General features: G+C 46.2%; 1 protein-coding gene across 3 annotated transcripts in view; it reads right to left on the reverse strand.

Moving 5' to 3' along the window:
• SEMA6A (semaphorin 6A) overlaps positions 1–18,471 on the reverse strand; it is a 126,846-nt gene extending 108,375 nt beyond the window's left edge. Inside the window, exon 1 of one of the 3 annotated variants that reach the window (XM_036894594.2) lies at positions 17,519–18,471. The gene's annotated coding sequence lies outside the window, so the exon portion shown is untranslated. The remainder of the gene's footprint in view (positions 1–17,518) is intronic. The other 2 variants (XM_036894596.2, XM_036894595.2) reach the window with 2 other exon arrangements.
• Positions 18,472–20,798: the final 2,327 nt, after the last annotated feature.

Raw genomic sequence — 20,798 nt, forward strand, 5'->3', positions numbered from 1 at the left:
ATCCGCCTGTGATCTGAGACCGCTGAAAGGAGTTACTGGTAACATCAGTAAAGATACTACACTCCACATCGTTCATTCTACAACTACATTCCGCTTTAGAAAAAAACTGTCAGTCTCTAGATGGGTAGCAGATTCTATTAGTAATAAGCCAGGAGTTAAGAATTTGTTCTCAACTTACAAAATTCGAGAGAAAAAGAGAGGGGAGAGAATTCCTACTCAAAAAAGGCCCCAGGCACTAAAAAGACAGTTTAAACTGTTGAAATCAAGGACAGTGAATTGGAGCCTGACAGGTAGGAGAGAGCCCACCTACTTAAGGATGGGGCATCATCAAACCCGTTTGCCCCTGCAACGCTCTGTTTACATCAGCTTAGGTTTTTTTAAAGCTCCATTTTAACTAAAATATTTGAACAAAATTATTTTTCAGCTGTTACTAATCAATTACAATCAAAGTTCTGAAATCAGGTGCACACATTCTGTTCGAGGGTTCACGCGAAGGTAACATGTAATAATTTTTACAAAGTATATTTGTTCAAAAAATACCACATAGAAACCAAATTTGTGGAGAACATCCTGTACTCAAGGGCCTGCCTGTCTTGGTGGAGATGTGTGAAGGCATACAACCTCTGATTTGCCCACCTTCTTGAAAGGTTTTAATCGTTAAGCATACATACCCATAAAACAAACACTAACTATCCCTTTTGGAGGTTTTAAGTCAAGAAGCCCAGGGACCAGAACTCCCAGAGCATGAAGAAAGCTCAGCTGCCCACCAAAGCATCCTTCCTAACCCCCAAGGGCAGCTGGGGTGCTGAGACGGTCACAGGCCCGTCCAGCCCATTCCTGCCTTGTTTGTTCACATCATTAGGAGGGTGCCAATTAGCACCTATTTGGATGAAGGTTTTGTGTTGTGAACATCTGTCCACTAGCAGCTGGCCAGAGCCCAAGTCCATTTCACAAGAAACACCAAACAGCTGTCAGATGATCCGAGTTTGGGTGAATACCAATGAACACAACCCTCCCTGCCATGGGGGAGAGGGGCCGCAGTTCCTATTATGCATCTCCGGATGTAGCCAGCCTCCAAGCTCTTATTTGTTAGCACGTTGCCCAAGTCCTGACCAGCAACTTCCTTATTTTTGTGTATTAGGTTCTCCCCATTGGAGTAAATACTTGGCACGGATAAAGCCAGAATTAACCTGTGTTTGCTTGAGAGCTAATGATTAGGTGGCCTTTGTTTTTCTTCTCTAATCATCCAACTTCTTTTCTGCCTTCTCATTACACCTTAGGGACGGAGGGGTGGAGGCTGGGTCAGAAGAGGGATTTACTTTCCACCATCCACTTTGCTGTTTAGTGGTTCAACTTTTAAGTTTTGTGAAAAACAAGTGTTTAAAGCCAATGAGTCAGTCTGACATCTTCAGTTTATTGGTAAAAGTAGTTAATGCCACCTAGAACTTAAAGTTTTGTTGTATAAAATAAACTTTTTTTTTTGTATTTGTATATAGACTTTGAGTCAGATATTAAATCGACAGAGATATTTGGGCCTTCTTTGCCTCAATACTGTGAGCATAGTAATGTTACCTTCATAACCCACTGAGGATGCCAACGTTATACATGCAGAAAATAGCTACCCAGTCTGACCCTCTCCACTTACTGCAGACTCTGGCATATGCTTGCTCTTCATCCAAGAGAAGGCAGAGTTGGCATTACTGTCAGAAAGTACTTAGTGCCAGTTTAGGCTGCACTGCATGCAACTCTCCTTGACATATTCAGAGAATAATCTATCAAGCGCTGGACTGACTCTCTAAAGCTTTGAAATAGGATAATGTATTGAAGTTTGAGAACTTTTTCCTGAGGGGTAAGTACACCATAGACTTTGAGGCCTTCTGGTTAAACATCTCCCATCTGATGGTGGCTGACATTTTCTCTTGACACTTGTAGATTTTATTTAAACTTATTAGAGAAGATCTTTTAGGCTTATTTAGGCAGCTTACTTTATCATTATGTACACACACAAAAGAAACATGTGAAATTAATTGCATAAAGTAGACCTAAAACTTCTTCAGTGTTTGACTTCGTATTGGGAGTTCACATTCAATTCACAGTTGTGGGTGTGTTTTTCCAGGCAATACTGTCCTCTCTGGCATCGAGACCTTTGGTGATAGGCAAATTTAAATCTGCTCACAGCTTTTCAAGCCAGGTGTCATAAACGTCTTAAAACTGTATTTAGAGTTAGTGTCTAGTTGGGCTGAATTAGCTGTTGACTAGGTGGGTAAGATAGTGTGTGTTTCATCTTTCATGCCATCTAAACAAGTGGATGTGTTGAGATTAAGCAACACTAGAGGGCAGCCTACAAGTTAAACTTAAAAAGAAGAATACCATATCCTGCAATTATTTGGCATATTACAATAGGTAAGTAATCTAAAGCAGTTTCTCAATATTATGACTCCAGATCAAATATGGTGTCCCAATGTAAAAAAAAATCAAATTGTTTCCTAATGTTTAATTTGAATGTGCCTTTAAAATAAGACATCAAAACAATTTCATAAAGGTTTTGTCCCTCCTAGAAACTTAATTTGTTAGAGCTCCCTGAAGATGCTTGATGTTTCTAATCCTGTTGTTTCACCTGTTACTCAACCGCTTTTTAAAACATAAAGAAAAACTTTATTTCACTATAGAATAAAACGTTCCTGTTACAAGTTTTATTTTAGAAACCGCTAAAAGACAAATGCAATGTGAAGGGTAAATATAGAGTATGCACCTTTTCAGGATTCTCTTTCATAGACAAACAGTAGTTATTTTTAACTATTAAAGGCATAGGATTCTTCTGGACAACTATATCAATACTTACCTAAAGTTTATAAAATGAAACCTGTAGTACCTGAATCACCTATGTAATGAAGATTCATTTCTTCCTAAATAAAATATTATTAAGCATGTTCTTTCTTCCACTATAAGCAGTGTTCAGTTTTAGCACAATGCAGCAAAACAAGGCCTCGCGGTCTGCTAACACTGTCTTGTTAAATAAACAACACAATTTAGGTGTTATTTGTGTTTTGTGAATTACATCATCTGTAATGCAATTTCAGTTGCACAAGGCAACTTAAGAGATAAACACTCAGATAAATATGCCCAAGGCAGGCTGGGGAGGTAGGGAGGTTGGGACAAACGCATGTATGTCTAATTTCAGAATTCAAAAGCTTGCATAAAGCAGAATTGTTCCGAATGAAAAAAATAGGAAACAGGTGGCTCCATATACGCCCTGCTTCTTACCTGAGTGAGTCATTACATTAGCATTTGCTCCTCCTGTACTTTTGTGATCAGTACTTACAGATGCGCTGGTCGGTGCTTCATCTCCCTCATATTATCCACCTCCTATTATGGCATCAGCCTCCCTAATGTTGGAGAAAGTGGTCCCAGCTGCCAGACCAAATGCAACAGTTTAAACACTCTCAATTTTAAACTCTTTAGCACTTATTTTACAGAGCTGAGTGTGAGCACAGTGGGACTAGGTTCCATGCTTTGCTGTTTGGCCTATTACGTATCCTTTATAAGAGTTGCTAAATACTAGCTATTTTGTCTGTAAACCTGGGTTCCTCTCTTGGCCAATGCCTCCACTAGCCATGCAGTTCCCCAGATGTACCTCTTGGAGCCAGATTTTATTCCTTCTATTCCCTTACCCCACACACCCAATTGGTCCCTAAGTCCTGACAGCTCTGCCTTGCCAACATACCCAGAATCTGTTTCCTTTCTTTCATTCGCAGTGCTAGCAAATTTATATTTCGAAAGCACGCATCTGATGATGTCATCTTGCTGAAAAGCTGCAGCTGCCTGTGGCTCCAAGCCCCCTCTTCAGCAGGGTGGAGACCTCCCCAGGCCGCTCCCATCCCCCTGTCCTCAGCTTCCTCCACATCACCGCACCAGGAGGAGACTGGGCGGCTCTGGGAGCAAGTCCTCCATTCCCCTGCGTCGGAGCCTTTGCCTCTGCCCTTCCCCGAGCCCCGCTGCTCTTCCTCCCCTGGCCTCCCACCTGCTAGAATCTCATCTATTCTTTAGACGCACCTCAACTACTTCCTCTGTCACGAAGGCCTGCCTGACCTCCCAGCTGGGCTGAGCTGGAGCTGCCCTCCTGGCCTTCTTAGCATCCTTACCCCTCTGCTTTGGCGAGGGACAATAGCCAGAACTTACAGTAGAGTGGTTTTTCATATCTCTACCTTCCTTGCTAGAATGTGGACCCAATGTCCGGTGTGGAGTGGGGACACATTAGTAAATTCTCAACTAGGCCATCGTTGCATCTCCGCAGTATTAAAGAACTTGCCTAGAATAGCTGCTAGAACAATTTCTTGAATTAAATAGAACTCCTGCTTTCACCAGATGTAGTAGTGTGGACTAGAGACTAAAATGACCTCTGTCAGAGGCAAGAGCCACTTGTCAGAGGCAAGAGCTTCAAGGTTCGTTTTATTCCCTGCTAAAAACTTGTTGCAAGCCCCAGGAGGATATTCCTGCCAGAATATCTGGTTCGGCTTCCTGTCCCTCCACTTCAACCCTGCACCAGGGTCAAAGTTTCCATCCTTACATTACTGTTTATTTTTATCCCTACTATAAAACAGGACTCGAATCCCAAATAAAAACACCTAAGAGCCTCCAAAGACAATGTACTGAAATGGATTCTGCTGAGCAGCAGGAATTTAAGCCCCAATTGCACGGAAGCCTCTGGTGGTGTCCTTGAAAAGCTACTTCTAAGCAGGTCTGTGTCGGTACGCAGTCTACACAACAGGCATCATGTGAGACCATCTATGGTTGGAAGACTATAATCGTATTTTGGAATTTTTAAAGTATTGAATAAATGTGCAGTGACATAGAGGAGCTCGTACAAAACTCAGATTCGGAAGGCGGGGGACCTTGTCCCAAGCCCTTCTCTTCCCAGAGGTATACTTAGGCAAATTATTTGACCTCTTCAAACCTGTTATTTCATCTTTAATATTTTGGGGCATACTAATACCTGCCCTGACTAACCCAGGTTGTAATGACATTATATGAGGCAGTGTTTACAAACGCACTTTGAAAAAATAAAAAAGCACTATATAAATAAGACCTTTATTATTAATAATAACACTGTTAGATACTGGTGATGTTGATTATCATCAGTAAGCCTGATTTCTAAATCTGATGTAGGACTCAGCAAAACCCCTTCCCAGGCAGAACAGTCCCGTGTTGGCTCTTCAGTGCTGGTCAGTCCACCCTCCCCCACCAAGGAGCCTTCCCAGGAAGGTGTGTCTGCACTTCACACACAGGCAATGAGAAGCTATGAAATAAGCACATGCATTATCATTACTTTTAATGGAACAAGCCCTGGAGTTAAGACTAGGTATGGTTCACAACAAGGAAGAAGAGAGACTGTCCTAGTCCTACTCTTAAAACCTTTTCAAGTTCTGCTCAGAAGAATTTGCATTTCAGTAACAATGTGATAAATGTCAAGCTTTTCACAACATTTCAAAGCCTCCTCTGGCACACCTGGCATGTTGCAGGATCTGCTGGGGAGCTGGATGTGGCTGTTTTCTAACAGCAAAGGCAATTAGGTTGTCCTTTTCATTCTTGGGAACGGATGTGTTTGCACAATATTAACAGGTCTTGTGTTCTGGACATGATAAAATATGAAAGTGGAAGCTCCACCCTCCAGTATACGGCCCCCCAACCCGAGAAAGAATTAATCAGCATATTCAACATGTTGAACTTCCCCTCATCACAAATCAGAGGAAACACCTTGCAGATAAAAGTTGACTTTTTAACAGAAAACTTTTCCCTGTCCTCTGAACACCTCTTTAAAAGAGACGAGTGTCCAAAAGATGTTTGCTAAGTTTTCTCTTGGCTACATCTGAAACTTACTCTGTTCTTTCTACTTTTGACAAGAGTGGCAGCTCTCTTCTTGGCTGGGCACAGGAGAAGCTGGGTTGACTTCATTCCCACTAAAAGTGAAACCACATTGCATGCCAGGAGACAACCACCTTGAAAATTATTTTAGGTAATCACTACCCTGGATCACACCACAGCATATACTACAAATCAACTTAATTTAGGTAATTTCTCACTGAGGTGCTTATAGATCGGTAAGCCTAATTGTAAAAGGTAAGCATTTATAATTCCTAAGTACAAATGATGCTTAACTAGATGGGTTGTGTGCTGTTTGAGTTTCATATCAGCTACCAAATGATTATTCACACAGAAATGTAATTAATAAATTGGCATTAATATAGTATATCTAACTTTTATTAGACCCTCTAGTTAAAAGTTGAATGTAAGTAGCACACCAACAATATAATTCAGCTTCTTGGTATCTGTTCTAAATCTCATGACACAAGAAAAAGTACTTTTAACCAAAAATAAGGCCTCGTTCTCTTCATTGCCTACAACATTGTCTCGTCATTATGCACTGGGTGAAGGGTACTTTGGGGCAGAGGAAATACCAGTGGGTCTAGTGCCCCTAGCATACAGTAGCTTTCCTTTGAAGGAACTGGGGTACCACTCAAAGTCCCATTCAACCTTTGGAAGGAATGGCCTGGAATCCTGCGAGCAGCCAGTAAATATCAGCAGTTTTGACAAGTAAATTCCTTTAAAGTGAAAAATGGTTTCCCTAAAGATTCAGAGCACTCTCCATCACTTATTGCACCCCAAGGGATATTTCATTCTTTACATGGCCATTCTGCAAATGATACGGAATAACATTTTTTCATAGGATAACAACTAGTGTGGTTTGCATGGCAACATCATGGAAGTACATTCAAGTCACTGCTGTCTGAAAAATGTTCCACCGAAATACAGCTTCCCAGGCATTGATGTCCAGGAGGCACAGAAAAAAAAAATCCTAGAATCAGAAATCATTCATTAAGGTTAATTAAAGTCCATGTTGTATTTGACTGACATCCACACAAAAGTACTGCTTACTTAAGGCTACGTGTGCAACACTGTGTCTGCACGGAGGCCAAAGAGTCATCCGAATCTTGTGCCTGTGGAGAGGACAGCAAACTGAAGTCACAGACTCTTCTTCCAACCAAAGAGCTTCTGATCTGAAATATTAGTCCCACTGCCCTCCCCATGTGCATGCCTCCTTTTTTTTTAAACAACTAACTTATGAGAATACCGTAAAACAAGCAGGACCTATTTTCTTACCCTACCAAACAATCAGGGGTCCATAATACCAAATGTACAAATGCCTGCTTTCTTTGCTTCACGGAGATATTTGAGGGGGAGGGGGGGAGGGCTAGGGGATAATTGCAGCCTCTGGTTAAGCCAGACCACATGATCAAAAACTGCTGTGACACTTTTAAGTGTTTCTCCACAAGGAATTCCGGTGCCCAGAAGCCTGGTGAAGCCAGTAGCAATTAAGGCTATGTTATCCTTTTAATTTACTTCAAATTATTGGCCTCTAAAATCAATCATTTACTGTGGTTGGGTAAGGGAGGGATCAACGTAATAGGCACGTGCATTAAAAAATGCTTGTTGATCCTACACAAAAATTTTGGCAGGTTGGATCTGGGGAAATTTAAAACGGCTGCTTTGAAAGCTCACCCTGAAATAAAAACTGGTCATTTCCTAGTTAAAAAAAAAAAAAGTGAATAATATTCAGAGTAGGCCCATTTGTAATGAATTTTGAATCCACCTGGATTTTCATTGATGTCTTGCATGTCTTGAATTCAGTGCTGTTGGCTTCAAGTGTGAGATTGTTTGATTTTATGTTTTCATCTACAAAGGAATTAAATGGCTTGGCTTAGACTGCTGGGAGTCCTTGAATGTCCACTTGAGAAACGGGAACTAAAACATTCAGAAGTGTACCAGTGTCTGTTACACACGGCCAGATTTACCTAACAAAGGAGAGCTGTGTTCCACATCACACACGAGGCACATCAATCACTGAGCATGTGTATATTCCTCTTGCAAAAAGTCACTCCTCCAGATCTTTTCTTGACTAGGTCGCCCAATATATACACAATTGGAGAGCTTTTCTTCATCAACCCCGAAGTCACAAACCTCAAAACAAAAATAGCAAAACACTATGGTTCCAAAGAGGAAAAAAAAGCTTATACACATAAGAGCTGACAAAGAGGTAGACCTATGGGCTAGGGTTGCAAAATACAGTAAAAAAAGGTCTCTGGTTCCTCAGTAATGTGTGTCACACCTACAAAAATAAAGGTTAAACCTCAAGTGCAGCCCTAAATGTTTACATTGCCATACCAAAGCACAACATACAACACTCATGAGGTCATTTTATTTATTTAGCAATCCGCAGAGCCAAAACCCAATTATAAGGCTGAAATTTTGAGCAAAGTCATGAATGCCCTCATTTACCTGAACACTTACGAATAGGCTTAATGAAGAGTTCTCACCCTTTCGCTTGCCTGTCAAAGGATGAAAGTGACATCAGCCCCTGGACTGTAATTTTTTACCAGCAAGACTGAGCAAGAGGCAAATCCCGGAGTAAATGTCAGCTGGATGTGCACATAACGAGGTCCAGAGAGACGCTCTCAGCGTTTGCCTCTTTTAATCCAACACTGAACGGCGTGAGGGGCGGCTTTCGGTCCTCCTTTCAGAGCACCACAACTGCCAAAACGGCTGCGAGGCTTGCAAGCCTGGTATATCTCAAGCCTTTCCCAAGGCTCCCCAGCACTATCTGAGGCACTGAAACTATGGCAACCGAATGAGAAAGCAGCCTCCATGATTAATAGATGAAGATCCCAGCGACAGTGTCTAGCTAGGGCCATCATTCATGATGCGAGAAGAATTAGTACAGAATCCATCTCGAAAACCATTAACAAGTATTCGTTGTATACAAATCCACCCAACTGCCATTCCGCGGCACACACTCCAGTTTAGAATGTTGTAAACAATTTGGTTTCTATTTATCACTCACTATGCAGAAATGAGAATGTTCTTCCTAAGTCAGATGCTCACGTTTTTAGAATAATGAAAGGCTTAATAGACCGGTTTTCCACCTGGGTATTTGAGGCAGAAGAACAAATGCATTCAAACACCAAAATATGTGAATGAAGTCATGTGGCTCTCCGAGGTGAAAAGGAGCAGAGAGAGTTGTTGGATTCTTTTGAGGGTTTTTTGCAGAATGCAATTTTTCATAGAGCATTCCGTTTTCAGGAAAGGAAGGTTTTCATTCACCAGTTCCATCAGTATTCTCTCAGTTTCTTCATTCAAGGACAGGAGGAGTCTGGGGGAGGAGGGCTGGGAAATCGCTGGAGTTGCTGCAATATTAATGAAAAGACTAGATGCTCTCCTTAAAAAAAGATTCAAGAATAGTAAAAAGGAAAGAAGAACGGACCCATCATAGAAAGTTTGTCTACAAAACTCTTACAGTATTAAACCATAATTCACATATTCTTTACTTCTTCTCAGTCCCTAAAATGTTTATTTTCCAATGTCATGTTTTCATTGTGTTCTTTGCTATAAATGCTTCAAGTCAAATCATGGCCAAAGGCTTGTTCTTAAACACGTGAGAGGGCAGAAGGGATAAGAGAGGGGTGTCAACAGCATCAGTCTTAGAGATTCTTTTGCTAATTTTTTTTAATTGGCGTGGATTCTTTGAATTAATTTTCTACAGATAGCAATTATAGGTTAGTTGGAAACCACCAGAAAGCGCTGAGTCATATTAAATGAACACCTCAGGTCTGTAGGCTATAGGGGGAAATACCTACTACTCACAATACTTCCAAAGCAACAGTCATCATACTTGCTGCTCTGAAGGACCTGACCCTTCGTTCTTGGAGGCATGTGCATTGTTGATTTATTTCACTCTCTTTGGATCCCTTTCCACTTACAAAATTTGAGAGAAACGGTTTTTTTCCCCAGATCGTAACTGTCATTCTAAGCCACAGAAGGCTTCCTATTCCTCCTTCAGGGAGAAGGAAATTGCGGTGATAATTCTAATTTATTGCCCCTTTTGCTGGGCCTTTTAGAAGTCGGATTCTTCTCACTGAAAATAACTTGTATTCCTATGATTTGAAATGAAGGTCAGGGGGTGCAGCAGTCTACCAGTCAGTAGGGTAAATGCCCTCTCTTTGGGGGTCAGCCGGCTATTTCCCACTTTTGGTAAGGAAGGTAGAGGCTTGCTTCTGTGTGGAGGGCCATGCTTTCCCAGACGGCCTCCAGCCCTGGCTGGGAAGCGCCAGGTACAGGGAAGAGTGACCTGGCAAGTGTGCGGCCTCCGCGAAGCCCCTCTTGCAGAGGCCCCAGGCCCAGCCTCCTGGAGGAGTCGATGCACAGTCAGGCTTCTCTCCTAGGACAGGTATGGTCCTTGGGGTTAGTATCCCTGGACAGTTATAAACGGGCTGCTCTCAGCTTCCCAATGTGGCTGCTCTCAGGATCTTCAGTGAGTGCAGAATGTGTGTGTTTCTTCTTAAAATGTTAGGAAGTGGAGACTATCGTTTTTTTCAGACAAACTGTCTTTGGATGTGTCTTTGGGCTTTTATTGGATGTGAGGCCCTGCGCTGCTTGCTATTTTATTTGTATGGTGCTTTTTTCTTCTTTTGTTGTGAGTGTGATGTTTCAACTTCCAAAGTTAGTTAAAGGATGACTGCTCTTCCCATGCATGTGACTCTTTGACATGCCGGCTTACGGTGTGAATGTTCATTTCTGTTCAAAGGTTGCTTCCTTTGCATCATCTCTGTGTGTTACAGACCCGTGGCCATTTCCTGTTGCGCTCTCCCCACCAGAGCCCTCTCCATGACTACTGTCACCCAAATAGACATAACATCTTACATTTAATGAGTGTGGCCTCAGGCTATGATTTTCACAGATGCTAGCATATTTATTCTCACGTCCATAACATTATCATCACACTAGCATTTTACAAAGGGAAACTGAGGCAGAGAAGTAACTTGCTCAAAGTCACACCATTTGTAAATGGCAAAAAATGGTGCACCAATTTAAGTGTGCTGTGTCTGCCTAAGAGGTGTGACCTCTGCATTACCCCCAGAGCTAGCCAATGCCTTCCCTCTGACAGTCCTTCCACTTTACAAATTTCATGTCAAAAAATCTAATGCACTCGTCCAAGTTACAGCAAAGATCAAAACTTCTCTCCTACGACTCCTAGTTCACCCTGACATGTCTGTTCTACATTAATGCTTACACTGACATGAACACTGAGCAAAAACAATGCCCTTACTTTTTTTTTAGACTGCCTGGCAGAGTGTCACTCCTATGACCTTGCCCAGTTAATGGTCACACTGAAAGCAGTCTTTACTTGATGAAGTTGGCATTCTGATTAAAGATGTCGCTATCCATGCTGTATATAGATTGTGCATTTTCAATGAATTTTAGGGTCTTATTTAATTTCCTAATGTGGTTTACACTGAAATGACGTCAACACAGTATAATCTTTGTTTCATGATTAGAAGACAGTGAAGTAGGGGTCTCTGCTAGGCCTAGGGTCTGGAGTGGGGAGAGTGGACTTAGCATCAAACTTCAAATTTACAAAGTACATTGCATATTCTACCAAATACATTTACATCCATGACTCGATAGTATTCTCCCAGCAACCTTTCAAGGTAGGGAACATAATAGGTTTACTATTTACAGTTTTGTATTTAAAGTAATGCAGCTTCAGAGAGGTTACATGGCTTGTCCAAGGTGGTCAGGGTATGGAAACCAAGTATAGGATCTTCAACGACAGTCATTCTTGTACCAGTACAGGGTAGAAATGTAGGTCAGTGGACATACTATTTTTTCCTGTTAGAAAGTTCAATTTTAAAAACTGCTCCAAAAAAAGCAAGAAGGTTCTGTGGTCAGTGGTCAGAATGCAGAACAAATGAGGCCAAGGTCAAAAGCTCAATCCCCGTAAGTGCTGGCTGTCTTCCTAGCTCTGTTTCCTGGCAACTGATTTCACCTAACTCAGATTCCCTCCAGCTTCACCCAGGTGTCCTGCAGATGTGTGCTCTTGGCCGCAGAAGGGGACTGGGTGAGAGTGTGGGGATAAGCAGGCTCCCATCCATCACAGAGACTGGGAAAACCATCTACAGCAAATGCTCCACTAATGGTGCTGAAGACACACCACCTATGTGCACAGAAGACAGGGTCACACACACGTGCACACGTACATACACACATGTTTCACCAGGCAGGGAAGTATCTCATTTGATGGAAACAGAGAAAAATGAGCAGACAAAGGAGATACCATAAAGACTGATTGTTTGCCAAAGGCTCAGTCTTTATTAATTAGTTAATTCATCCAACAAATGCTTTTATGAAGGGCCTATGACGTGCCAGCCACAGGTTTGGGTGCCGGAGATACAGCAGGGAATAGAACATAAAAATGTCTATCCTCGTGGCATTATGTTTTAGTGGGAGACAGAAGATAAATGAGGTCAACATACAGTTTGTCAGGCTGGGAAAAGTGCTAAAAAAAAAAAAAATGAGACAGGCCAGGGCGAGGGGGTAGGAAGTGTTGGGGGAAAAGGGTGAAGTAATAAATAAGGTGATCAGAAAGGGCTTCACTGGGATGGTGACACTTGAGCAGCGACCTAAAGGCCACGAGGAGCATATGCTGCAGCTCTCTGGGGGAAAGAGCTGTGCCAAGACACAAGAGAGCAAGTGTGCAGACCCCGTGAGGGACCGCAGGGAGCAGGCCTGGCATATTCATGTAGCCCTGAGGAGGAGAGGCGCTCAGAGAGGTGCGGGCGCGAGGGCCGATTATGTGGGGCTGGAAAGGCCACAGGAGGGACTCTGGCTTCTCCTGGAATAAGATGGGAAAGTATCTGAGCACAGTGAGCTGATCGGGCTTAGCTTTAAAATAAGTTAGCTTTGGCTGCTGTGTTAATACAAGACGTTAGGGGGCCAAGAACAAAGCAGGGAGACTAGTTGGGAGGCTGGACAATGATCCAGCAGGAGAGGACAGCGTGGGGCTAAGAGGTGATGGTAGGCCTGGAAGGGAGGCTGCGTGCACTCTGGGGTGGGACCAACAGCCTGTAGCTGGAATGGATGCCAATACGAGGAGAGAAGCATCAAGAATAACTCTCAAGGTTTTAGGCCAGAACATCTCAAAGGATGGAATCACCACTTACCAAGATGGAGAAGATATCAAAAGCCTATTTGGGGGAATTTTTGTTTTGTTTTGAACACAAATGAATTAGGTGTTTTGAACATGTTAAGTTTGAGATGTCTGCTAGATCCAAGAGAAGCTTCTAACCTGTAGGCATTAAATATTTGGGAGATCTAGGAAAGAGGTCTGGGTTAAAGAAGTTATTTCCGAACATCAGAGTATTGGTAGTTTTATTTGACACTCTCCATTAGTGTTAAGTAGAATTATTCTAATAAAAAGTTTTGCAAGAACTCATCTGTTTCACAAAGCAAGATACCCTTGTGTATATACTATACTGTATAGTCCCAGGCTGAGAACTGTACTCCCTTCTCCCCTTGAGGTTTGTAGTCCCAGGCTGAGAACTGTACTCCCTTCTTCCCTTGAGGTTTGTGTGGTCTGACATTTGCCCATTTCAAAGGGATTAAATGCCTCCCTCCCTTCCCTACCTTACCATATCCCCAAGAGGCAAACATGTGGTTGCCAGCAGAGAACAGCTCAGTTGATGAGAAAAGCATTCACTCTGGAATAGGAATATCTCAGGGACAAGTTGGCTCCAGACACCCCCAAGAGATGGGGTCACACTGGCTTAAAGGGAGCACAGCAGGATGCTTCCAGGCTCCACCTTCCCCTGGAAGTGTGAACACCCAGGGAATACCCACTCTGGGAGTAGGCCAATAAATTGTCTATACCTAAGGGGGCAAGGAAGTGCAGAGCCACACGCAGGCTTTCCTAGGCTTTACACTCCTGCAAATGGCAGATGCCTAATTAAAGCATGCAATTAGTTTGGCTTGTTCTGTGATTTCTTTCTGCAAACAAATAAGATGGGAGAATATATTCGCTCTTGGCAATCTAGTTCCGAAAAAAACTTCTCAAATCATCACTCCTTTGTCCTGCTTGGAAAAGAGCTGAAACACTAAGTACATGTAGTAAAGTATCTGACTTCCCTCCTTGTTCAAAACAGTGATTTCCTTCCATTTCATAAGGAGAGCAATTACCCATTTGCTTTTAAAGCATGAGTATTTATTTTGAATTTAATACAAGTTCTTAATTTGGGTGTCTTATTTTTATTCAATGAAGATAACAGTGTTCCCAATGCTGGCTATCCTCCTGATTCAACACACTTGGCAATGTTATCCGCCTACACAAAATGCAAATGCTATATTTTTTAATGATGGGAAAAGCATTCACTAGACTTTGAAAGAACTTGAGGGGTGTGTGTTTGTGTGTCTCTGTGTGTGTAAATAAAGAGTTGCACTTATTGCCATTTTATAGTAACAACTTGAAGACAGATTTTTTTTTTGTCACTGTAGGAAAAAAACAGGTCCACTCTTAAGAAGAGAAATGTGACCCTCATGTGACCATTTCTGTCATTCCTTTATTCATTCACATTGACTTGAATTTCTACATTGGTTCTTAATAGATTTTTAACCTATTTAAACGTTGATGTTTTATCCAATAAGTACATTCTTCAGATGGCTCCTGAGACAGTGATTTTGGGTGTCTGCTGAATATCTATGTGAATTATATGCATTACTGAAAATGCAGCCCCATCTATAAAGGGTGATAATTGCAAAACATAATACTTTGGGAAGATTGTCACCACACATTATAAATAAGAAACATGAACTAGAATGCATCTTTATATCAAGTTGGAAAAAAAGACAAAACATAGGAATGAGGTTTTAAATTTGATGTTCATTGAAAATAATGCTTTCAGATTGGTTTGCAAAGTGCCTTATTCAAGAATGTCCTAACCAGGATAATAATAGAGTGGGAGTTCCTCAAGATTCAAATAAAAGTTACCATATAAACATGCATGGGTAAACCAAATTCAAATAGTGTAATTATTTTTTTAACAGATAGTTTAGGTTAATCGGTGGAGACATGGTTCTGCCACTGTATTTAAGGTTTGGTTAATAATTAACTTTGGTGCCTGGAGTATAATCAAACCTTACTGCAAAACATAAAACTGCTCCATGCAGACTAAACAGGGTATTAAAAAACCATATAAATGCTTGCAAACTTGACCTCTGGTAGCCACTTGATAAAGGTGTAAAAAGTTATTTTCATTCAGATTTGAACACAGGCATCTTTAATTTTGGGGAAAAAAAACAACAAAGGATTCATGTATTTGGAACCAACGACCTTCCACCTGCCATCAGAGTGGCAGGCTGCGGACTTGATGCCCGAGATGTATGTAGAAAGAAGACCGATTATCAGGGCTAAAAACAGGCAAAGTAAAGGCGCTCGACCTTCCTACTGGGGAAAGACTTAAAAACCAGCGCTTGAGGGCATTAAATAGCTTTTCTGAGACCTGTTGTCAGAACACTGCGACTGGGTTAAACATCTTTTCAGATTTGAGGCAAAGAAAAAGTTGTGCGTACAAGTGTGAGAAAGTGTGTGTGTGTGTGTGTGTGTGTGTGCGCGCGCGCGCCTATATTTTAAACCTTTCACGGATCACATTCATTAGCAACATGATTTCCGTCTAGCAGAAGCAGAGATCGGTGCCACTGTGGCTGGGCCTGACCACCGCGTTCGCTAAGCAAGCCACCTTTCTCTCAAGCACCAACGCGAACGGCTGGTGGGGCTGTCTACTGCGGTAGAGGACGGAGGCCGCCCCAGCAAGTGCTGGCCTTGGCTGTGAAGAAGGCGGTTCCTTTCCCGCTCCACACACCTGGCTCCCTGCTCCGCGCCTCCCCGGACCCCCGCCTGTTGGAAAACAGCACGCAGGGCGCGGGCGGCTGGGGATGCCTCCCTTGGAGCTGGTACTTGAAACGGGCGAGCCCCGGCCGGCGTCCACACGCGCCCCGCGCGTCAGCCACTGTTCACAGTGGCGGCCCCAGCCTCCTGAGTCCTGCCCCTTAACTTCCTCTTCCTTCCGCCACTCCCCCCTTCCTCGACTGCTCGAGAGTCTGGTCCAGCAAACGCAGCGCCGCGACGCCGACCCAACCGACCGCGGCCCGGGCAACGCCTCTGTGTGATGGGCCAGCACCGAGCTCCATTCGCATCCTGGGCTGCCCACCCGCTTCCCCGGGGGTTCTCTTTCCCGCGAGCCGCACACGCTGAGCTCAATCCTGACGCGCCCGCCGCCGCTGGCTTTCAGAGAAACTTTCCAGAAGCGCCTGGTCCAGCGACCCTGTGCTGGAAAAGGAGGAGGCGCTGGGCAGAGGGGCGGTGAGGAAGCGGGAAAGACAGAGGAGTCCTGTTTCCTTTCCCGACACCCACAAGTCCCGGACTGCTCCCTGGCTCCCCCTGTACTGCTCGGGTCGTGGGAAGAGGGAGCGGACGTCAGGATCCCGCTTTGCACTGTGCACCACAGTGGGGAGCCGGGGAGAAAGAGAGTCTGGAGAAGAGGCACTTCCAACCCAGCAAGGACACGCAGCGGGCGTGGGCACTGTCGGCCGGGCTCCCGAGCGCCCCGCTGCCCACGAGGCAGCGCTCTAGGATGCAGCGAGTAGCTCGGACACACAGAACCTGGGGCCGGGTCAGAGCCCTGGTCGGGGTGACAAGCACTGGGCTCTCTCTCGCCAGCTCCTCCCTCCCTTCCCCCTCCCGGGACACTACCTTTCCAAAGAGGGGCCTCGAAGATGTGGGAGGAGGGCGCAGCGGGCGCCAGCCCCGGCCTGGAGGGCTCTGTGCTTAGGGGGGTGGGGGGACGCAGCCGCGACGGATACCGTCTTCGCCACCCGAGGGAGAGCGGCGACGGGGCACAGGACCTAGGGCGGGGGCACCGAGGCACACTGGGAGGCGGCCACTCTTGGGCACTCGTACGAGCAAACAAAGCCCGGAACCTCTGATGCCAGCGGCCTCGGGAGCCAGGCTGTCACCAAGTGGCAGCGCGCGCGGGTGCCAGGGCCATTACAAGTTTCCCGCACTCCACAGAGCCCAGCCCAGACCCCGCGCGGACAACAAAAGATTCCCTTCGCTTCCCCATCGTCTCTGCCGAACCTCTTCTCCCACCCCAGAACCCAAACCTGGTGCTGGGCGAAAACAGCGCTCTTCTACCCAACCTCCTCCAGCCCTCGAGGGCATAACCCCTCCTTGCCTTCGCGCCAGGACAGGGAGCTTCCGAGAATCCCGACCTCGGGTCCTGTCTGCTCCCTGCTGGCCCGAAAGTGAGGACTAGCCCTGCGTGCCGCACACCCATCCTAGGGCCAGGCAGCATCGGCGCGGTGGCGGTCCCGGGGTGGCGCCGGGCGTGTGCTCGGCGCGGGTGGGGAGGCTCGCAACGCGGAGCCCGGCGGTCTCTGGGGCGCAGGGCGGAGAGGACAGGCGGGCAGGGCTTCTGCTCCCCCAGGGCCGGACAACGCTCTGGGAGACAGAGACACGAGACAAAATAAAACGCAGGCACCACAAAGCCCACAGCGCGTGCCGGTCGCGGCCCGGGGACCCGCAGGCTGGAGCCGAGCCGCCCGGGAGGTGGGGCGCGCGGGGGCACCCCAGCCATACCTTTTCGGTGCATCGACAGGCAGTCGGCCGGGGCTTGGAGCAGGCTGAACAGCGTGTATCCCATTTAGTAATCCATTATCGAGGAGAGCTCTCCGGGCCGCGAGCTGCGCTCTCTGCTTCGCAAGCCTTTGTCATTCCTACATGTGTGCTTGTCTCTTTGGGGGTAACAGTCGCGGCGACTACTTTCTGGGATGCAAACGCGCTGTGTTCATCTCCAATGACAGACGGAGAAGGGGAGAAGAGAAAGGAAAGAAGGAAAAAAACCAACACGGAAGGAATAAATGTTCAAGAAACTCCTCTCCACATCCAAATTCCACTTGGATTCCACTCCGGTGAGTCCCTCCGGTGGTGTCTGCGCCGATTAACAAGTCATTTCTGGATGGGGGGCGGGGTGGGGTCTGGGGCAGGGGCAGGGGTGCACACTCCAGCCCCGCTCTGCGACCGGGAGCGCTGCGCTGCGGGCCTGGCGAAGCTGGCCGCTGCCGCCGCTCCTAAGCGGGCATCGCGGGCGGGCGGCCCCGCGGAGAAGCGCCGCTGCTGAGTCCCGAGCGCCTGGGCAGCCGAGTGCGCGGGGAGCGGAGTTGGCTGCAACCTCACCCCGTGCCGCTCACTACTCCTCTGTCACCGGAGAGGCCGCCGCTCCCGGGCGGAGCCAAGTCCCGGACTGGATTGCGCAGAGCGGACTCGCCTTCTGCAACCCCGCCTCCTTTGGCTGCGTCTTCTCCGACCCACAGGAGAGCTGCGGAGTGTATGTGTGAATGCGGGTGAGCGAGGCGGAGAGGTGGAGAACCTGGCGGTGTGGCTGCAGGTGGAGTCTTGGAGCCACCGGCCCGCGCAGCTTCCTGCCACTACGATTCCCGGCCCCGCCGCGCTCGCGGCCGAGGTCCCAGCGGGGTCGCCTCGGGAGGGAGCCCAGCCCCTTGCCTACCCCGCCCCCGCATCTGCTCAAGCAAGGAAAAAAAAAGAGAATAAACCCGGACAGCACTGCTGAGCCCTGCCAAATTAGAAAAATAAATAAAAATAGACGTAGTGCAGGAGCGAGTTACAAGAAAGGATTTGTTCATCGATTTTCTTAAATGGAAAAGTTTTAAAGGACGAGGGTAAGTGAACGGCTAGCCTTTTCTAATTCTGATTACTGTATCATGGAAGTAGGTTCCAGAAGTGATGTACGCCCGACGCACCCAGATGAATTGGATGAAAGCGGGTGCGGTTAAAAACACTCTTCGAAGATTCGAACACAGCTTATTTGTTAACGCACACACAACACGTTAATAAAGCCTGTTAAATGAGCACGGAAATTATGGTACTAAGAACGGTGCTAACAACAATGACGGTCTGTTTTAAAACTAAGAAGTGTGTAGACTGTTCTTAGAAGTAAATAAACTTAAGAAATAAGATGACAACAATTCCCATGAGAATGCAATAGCTTCATGGAAGTAAATCGCAACTTCTTCCAAGGCGCTCTTGTTAGGATCACACGAGAATGGCAGGCCTTCCCCCACCGGTTCAACGCTCCAGCCTTCCACTTTACAGGCTTGTGCCAACTGGTCAGGCCACACCATGTTCTCCCCACTCGCCCGCTGCGCCCGCTCGTCCCGCAAGCAACTGCGCACGGTGGCCGCTGCTCCCCAGTGGGCTTCGCAGATGGTGCCGGCCGCAGCCACAGCGTTTAAAGAAAGTAACACTGGAAGACCAAGCAGTTCTCGAGTCAATATTCACTACTGTTGGAGACACCCAGAAAAGCACTGGGAGGGAGAGAAGGGTCTTAGTCGCTCTTCAGGCCGAGTGCCGTCAAATAAATCCATTAGATACTAACTGTACCGGTTCTCCAACTGGGGCTACTACGGCTCTGATAAATGCGCGTTCCCTTTTTTGCAGTTCCTTGCGGGAACCCAATTTACGTACAGACATCTGTTCGTGAGGGCTTACGAAGAATAAATGCACACAAGACAAATATATATGTGTGTGTATATATGTGTATATATACATATATATATATATATATATATACATATATATATATATACCCTCCGCACAAACCACCTGGAAAAAAAGTGGCGAGAATTTTTAAGGGGAAAAGTCAGTGTCCCGGCTGCTCGCCAGAGCTACCAGCAGGGGCCGCTCTCTGCACCTATCCCAGGCAAAAGCCGCCACACATGGGGGGGCGGGGCGCGGCCCTCGATGCGCGCGCAGTCTTCGCCGCAAGCGGATCCGCCTGGGGAGGGGGCTCGGGCGTGGAGGTCGGCAGGTGCTGCCGGTTTCAACAGCACGGGTGGAGGCCGGCTCCTGGGCCCTCTTCAGTCCGGTTGGGCCGGGGGAAGGGGCTGGCGGACCGCGACCGTTCGATCCCAGGCTGTGCTATTTAACGCCCTGCTGACGGCAGAGCCAGAGCTATCCGGGTCCCGGAGCTCGTCCGTGCACCCCCGCGCGGTCCTGCAGCCTGGAGGTCGGGCCCAGAGGTCCCCATGGTTTTCGTCCGGCACCTCCACCCTTCCTGGGTCGCCGAGTCCCCTTCTTCGCTCTCTGCCTCTTATTTACATGCTAATTGTGTCTGGGAAAAGTTCTTTAATTGGCAGAATTAGGCAGAGCAAACGAATTGTTTCACAGGCTGAACCAAATTAATTCCGGGTTTAGCTTCTTCCCTTGGAGAAACAAACAATTAAGCTGTCTTGTTTGCTTTATGGATATATTGGAAATGCCCCACAACGAGTTTGAGGATATGTTTTTAAAGGGAAATTATTTTCATTATTAATACTTGCATGTTTAATTTGCAGTAACGCTGAGCCAAGGAGGCGAGAGATTAAGTTTACCTAATTTAAAATTAAAGAATACAAGAAGAAAAAGATTGAGCTAACTTTTGCACGGCCAAGAAATCCCACCCAGAATTGTCCTGGCAATTGCTAGATGAAGTCTCATCGTCCACTTGGGGGGCCTTTTGTCCTGACCAGGTGAGATTACATTTCCACCTGTCAGGGGAGAGATGCTGTTGGAACTGGAAGAAAAAGCCAGTTGTGTGCCTCCTGAAGTCCTCCTCTGGGGAGCAACGGTGGGGGAGGCCCCCCCAACACACACACACCCTGAAACCGCGTGGTATAATTTCCCTTCCTGTGAGCCTCAGATTTACTCCCAGAAGCCTGTGTGCACTTTTCCGTGAGCTGCTGCCCCTCCAAAGCCTCTGAAGTTGGCCACCTATCTTGTCCCTTCAGGGAAAGAAAGACAATGGAGTTCAAGTACCACGCAGAGGGAACTAGATGGAGACAAGGGGCGGGAGGTAGAGGGC

This window comes from Manis pentadactyla, chromosome 13 (genome assembly GCF_030020395.1).
Source record: "Manis pentadactyla isolate mManPen7 chromosome 13, mManPen7.hap1, whole genome shotgun sequence".
NCBI classification, from domain to species: Eukaryota; Metazoa; Chordata; class Mammalia; order Pholidota; family Manidae; genus Manis; species Manis pentadactyla.